The following is a 5553-nucleotide window of genomic DNA, read 5'->3' on the forward strand; positions in this document are numbered from 1 at the left end:
CGCTTCCGCTGCTGCCGGTCGTGAGTATGTGGGGTAAAGCAGCGGAGCTTTTATTATGCCACAGTCGACCGCTTCCGCTCCTTCCAGTCGTGTGTATGTGTGGTAAAGCAGCAGAGCTTTTATTATGACACAGTCAACTGCTTCCGCTGCTTCCGGTCGTGCGTATGTGGGGTAAAGCAGCGGAGCTTTTATTATGCCACAGTCGAGCGCTTCCGCTCCTTCCGGTCGTGTGTATGTGGGGTAAAGCAGCGGAGCTTTTATTATGCCACAGTCGAGCGCTTCCGCTCCTTCCGGTCGTGTGTATGTGGGGTAAAGCAGCGGAGCTTTTATTATGCCACAGTCGAGCGCTTCCGCTCCTTCCGGTCGTGTGTATGTGGGGTAAAGCAGCGGAGCTTTTATTATGCCACAGTCGAGCGCTTCCGCTCCTTCCGGTCGTGTGTATGTGGGGTAAAGCAGCGGAGCTTTTATTATGCCACAGTCGAGCGCTTCCGCTCCTTCCGGTCGTGTGTATGTGGGGTAAAGCAGCGGAGCTTTTATTATGCCACAGTCGAGCGCTTCCGCTCCTTCCGGTCGTGTGTATGTGGGGTAAAGCAGCGGAGCTTTTATTATGCCACAGTCGAGCGCTTCCGCTCCTTCCGGTCGTGTGTATGTGGGGTAAAGCAGCGGAGCTTTTATTATGCCACAGTCGAGCGCTTCCGCTCCTTCCGGTCGTGTGTATGTGGGGTAAAGCAGCGGAGCTTTTATTATGCCACAGTCGACCGCTTCCACTGCTTCCGGTCGTGCATATGTGGGGTAAAGCAGCGCTGTTTTATCATACTAGATACATTTGAAAGTTATGTTATAATGCTACTCAGTGCATTCGTCACCTGTCTAATAAAACGCACAACATATTAAAGCGTCTTTGGTGTTTCCATGTTTTCTACAAAACAAAACCGGAAATCAAGGGGCTATGACGTCATTGGCAGGCGACACAATGACACTATAGACACGGTGCGTGTCACTAGTTAAAATTGCTTATTTCTCTGGATTTAAACATTCTTCGAAACATTTGGGATAATGTAAGTACACAAGTCAGCAAAATATATAACACTAGTGGTTTTTGGATATTTTAATAAAAAAATCTTACATATTGTGCCTTTAAATGCTACTTATTAAAACACTTGCTTTGTATGAGTAACGTTATTCATAAAACGCCATAAATTGAATCGTAAAACATTTTAATTGTAAAATTAAGCTATGACATTATCTCTTTTTTTATAGGTTTTTAAGTTTAATGAGTCCTTTGTGAGTTTTTGACAAAAATCGATCGATTCCCGAATGAATCGTTCAGATCGGTTTTGTGAACATGTTCAACAGAATTAAAAGATCCGACTCAAAACCACAAATTGATTCGCTGTTTAGGTACTAGGACAAGGTAGGCAGCTCAGGAAATGAATGTAACCAACACCGTTTAACAGTGATATAAAGCATTACTGTATCTCCAAATCAGGTAAGAACAAATGTTTGCTAACAGAAGCGACACTAACGTTACGTGACACACAAACTCGGCTAACCAGATGAATTAGCCCAGCAGCTAGCAGCTCAAAACAAAGTCACCATTTCGCCAACCCAAACACACATACTCTGGTTCAGAAAGTCAGCGTGCTCCTCCGCAGAGGGTCGTGTTCGGCTTTGGTCCACAAACACGGTTCTGGAGAAATCTCCAAGCCGTCGCCGAATGGGTTCAGGCAGGTCCATGCCGAGAGGAACAAACGCGAGTCCGTAGCAACGAAGGCGGATCTCCTCTCCAGCTGTGAGCCTGACGGGAGTGTTTCACTCGCACACACTGCTCAGATTAACCCGGTTTTGCAGTGTATGATGAGGAAGAAGGCAAATGATGTGGGTTTGAATTCTACATTCGTTATAATAAGTAATATGATCTATTTTGCAATCAAGATATGTAAAATTATGGAAGCTAATGTCCGCCACGGAATTAAATTGCGAGTTTAGGCCTATGCCTGACAATTTGGACGTTTCTTTTCAGATTTGCGAGTTAATTCTGACTTTCTTCTCAAAATTGCGAGTTTGTATCTCGTTAATCAGAGTTTTATCTTACAATTTTTCTGAGAAAAACGTCAGAGTTGAAAAAGGTCAAGAGTTGTGAGATATAAACTCAGAATTGCGAAAGAAAAAGTCAGAATTGTGAGATAAAAAGTCACAAAATAAGCTTTCATGTAACAAAGATAATCTTACTATAAAACAAACTGTAAGTGTATAATTTGTAAAAACAAAATGTTAAATGCTTGGTCTGTGCTGTTGTTTAGTAGAAATGGAGTTTACAGTCCGTCATTCATACACATGCTCACATTCTTTCACACTTATGTTTCTAATAAATTTTATAATATCAGTGTTAATGTTGTGGTTTATTTACTGTCATGCCAGAATAGTTTGTAAAGAACTTAACTATTGACTAATTGTACACCTATTGTATAATAGTGTTTTTGTATCATATTTTTATACAATATATAAAATTTACCAAAAAAGTCAAATTTGATCATAAAAGTTATATTCAACAAATTTTCAAATTCTTAATTTATAAACTCTGTAGCTGTTAATGCCATAATTTTCTGCATTTCGTCTTACATGCATGTTACTTTTGACTGTTTTCTCTTCAACAAATGTTCAGTGCTTCATTTATAAACTCTGTAGCTGTTAATGCCATACTTTTCTGCTTTTCTTCTTACATGCATGTTACTTTTGACTGTTTTCTCGTTTTTAATAAATAATTACCTTTTGATAGTCATTCTGTGTGTAAAAGTGATTTTAAAATGAACAAGATTTGAAGGTTTAATGTCTAGCTCGATTTGGTTTCATTTTAGCAGTGTAGTAATTTTAAACCATAAAAAAGCAACCCAGCATGCTGAATCAAACATATAACCCAACTTGTTGGGTTAAAACAACCCAGCGCTGGCTTCGGCCCTTTTTGACCCAGCGCTGGGTTGCCAAAATAACCCAAATTGGGTTGTATTTAACCCAGCAGTTTTTAGCCCCAAGTGCTTTAGACTGAAATTCAGTGATTTAAAGTAACAATAACTATACAAACACATTCAACAGTTTGACAGTTTATGTAAGAATGTTGTTTTTCACAAGCGAGGTGCCTTGCATGAAAGTTTCTGTGACTGTACAGAGTTCATGAATATTTAATGAGGCAAGCAGGCTTTTGATTGGCTGTCTGCTGCGAAACAATGGATGGTCTTATTCTACTGCTGCATTATTTCTGATTTTGTACCTTTGACTAAGGCTTCATAACATGTTCGAAAGCTGTTCTAACCCCCTTTCCACATGACAAGTGTGAAATGTTGCTTAACTCAACTTTTAAAAAGATATTAAACTATAGTGTGAGATGTTTTGACATTGCTGTTTTGGCTAATTATACTGTACATCAAATGTAGAAAAGATGCGCAAGATGACAGAGGTGTTAGAAAGACTTCATTAAATGAACTCTAACGTTAAATAGCTCCACATTAAATAAGTAAAATATAAAAGGAGACACTAAAAGGCAGCGAGGTGCCCATTTCTGCCAAGAAATAAGATCAGCTCAGCATGCATGTGCCTCTTCTGATACTGAAGATGATGATGTTAGCATGATGAAGCAGGATTCACATGGTCTACCCCACCCTCACTCTGCTATCAGACAGGAAAAGAGGGGTTTGTCTCGGGGAGCATCGTTTCTCTGTGTCACCCCAGCAGAAACATGAGCGTCAGGAGGTGCGCACCTTGGAGACGTCCAGCGCGTCCATGAGGAAAGGATGGAGACATGGCAAGCGCAATTCTCCATATCTTGACGCCAATGAATTAAACACTTATGTTTCATCCTCAAGCGCTTTAAACACAGCTGGATCCTTTCGTTGAGAGAAACGTGGTGAGTTAAAACTGCTCGATTTGATGCGCAATATGGAGACGCATTTGCGCTGGCGATATTTGCAGAAGGAGGAAATAAATATGACGCGTTTTGATTGCTGCATGTGCGTTTTTGACCAACAGTGTTTGAATGCCGAAATTCTCATAAATAATCTAATTTTGGTGAGTAAAGTATTGTACGCTGCGTGCATAATTTGCAGTTAGTGTATTTGCACGAAAGTGCATGCAAATTAATGCAAAATAATAATAATAATAATAATACAAGCATGCATGATATATCGTTAGCGGGTGAAATAAATGGCTTGTACAATTTCCGAAATTTATATTATCTGCACCAAATCTCCTCTCTGCTTTATTTTTGGCTACTGTGGTAATAAATGCATAATATCTAGCATTTGGTAGGAGATTTATTACAGAAACCAGAGACATCTCAGGTTCATTTTTGGTTCAAAGGCTGTGCCCCTTGCAAACCTCCAATAAATCATGCTTTCTTCAGCAAGATTTTTCATGTCTCCAGGCGCACGGTGTGCCATGAGGGCAATATAGGCTACCAATATGATTCATAATTGCTGTATGCTATAATATGACATTTTTACGAGTTATGAGGTTACAGCATAATAGGTGGGCTTTCATCAGAAATATATTGTTGATATTGTTGCCCCCTGGTGGGGCTTTTGGTTGTTAGCAACGTTATTTGCTTTCAATCGGGTAAAAAACAAAAATCAGACCATATTTTTTGTTTGTGTGAGGCACTCAGAAAAAAATATTTTTTTAGCCCATTATAAAGTATTTTGAAATGTATACAAAAAATAGATCCATAATGATACATCTTGTTTTACTGTACATTAAAAACAGGTTTTTATACATTACTTATAATGTTAAAATTGTAATTGAACTGATAATCCAAACACAACCGTTTCACCACTATTTAGTTTCCTTCCCCGTTACATAATTTCTTCCCATCACACTGAATCAAATTCTGCTTATCTGAGCAGGCGCTACAGCACTTAAATATAGAAATTGCTTTACACATGGGGCGGCAGTAGAGAGAGAGAGACAGGGAGAGCAGCGAGAAAGGAGACCACTGAAGCAGCAAGTTATGAATTATGTAAGATTTTCTTCTGCATTTCTGTGAAACAGCAGTGCAAGCTTGAATTGGCTAAACATTTTTTTAAAAATGCTTAATTTTCACTGATAAAGATAGACTCACCTCCTTGACAACGTGTCAATCTTAATGTGTTCAGTTTGCCCAAAAATGAAGATTATGACATTATTTACTCATACTCATGTCGTTCCGAACCCATATTCTGTTATTATTCCACCGTCAAACACAAAAGGAGCAATTTTAAAGAATCTTTATGCAGATTCAATAACAGTGCCATGACCATGTTTATCAAGCTTAAAACAAAAAAAAACATCATAAAGTACAATAAACATAGTTCATATGACTGACATTTAAGTTGTTATATATTACAGCGATCTAATATCCTGTGAACTGCTGAGAACAGGTCATTGAGTCACTTAGTAGAATGAAAAAAACAGCATATGCTGGTTAGGTATGTTTTGATGCTGGGATGCTGGTTTAAGCTGGTCCTTTGCCAGCACATGACCAGCATAAACCAACAAAGGACCGGCATAAACCAGCAAAGGACC

At 39.0% G+C, this 5553-nt stretch overlaps 1 protein-coding gene across 1 annotated transcript in view; it reads left to right on the forward strand.

Annotated features, from left to right (window-relative positions):
- The first annotated feature begins 3670 nt into the window (after nt 1–3670).
- slc35g2b (solute carrier family 35 member G2b) overlaps nt 3671–5553 on the forward strand; it is a 13644-nt gene continuing 11761 nt past the window's right edge. Inside the window, exon 1 of the mRNA XM_016276040.1 lies at nt 3671–3901. The gene's annotated coding sequence lies outside the window, so the exon portion shown is untranslated. The remainder of the gene's footprint in view (nt 3902–5553) is intronic.

This window comes from Sinocyclocheilus grahami, unplaced genomic scaffold (assembly GCF_001515645.1).
Source record: "Sinocyclocheilus grahami isolate Dianchi unplaced genomic scaffold, SAMN03320097.WGS_v1.1 scaffold98.1, whole genome shotgun sequence".
Classification (NCBI taxonomy): domain Eukaryota; kingdom Metazoa; phylum Chordata; class Actinopteri; order Cypriniformes; family Cyprinidae; genus Sinocyclocheilus; species Sinocyclocheilus grahami.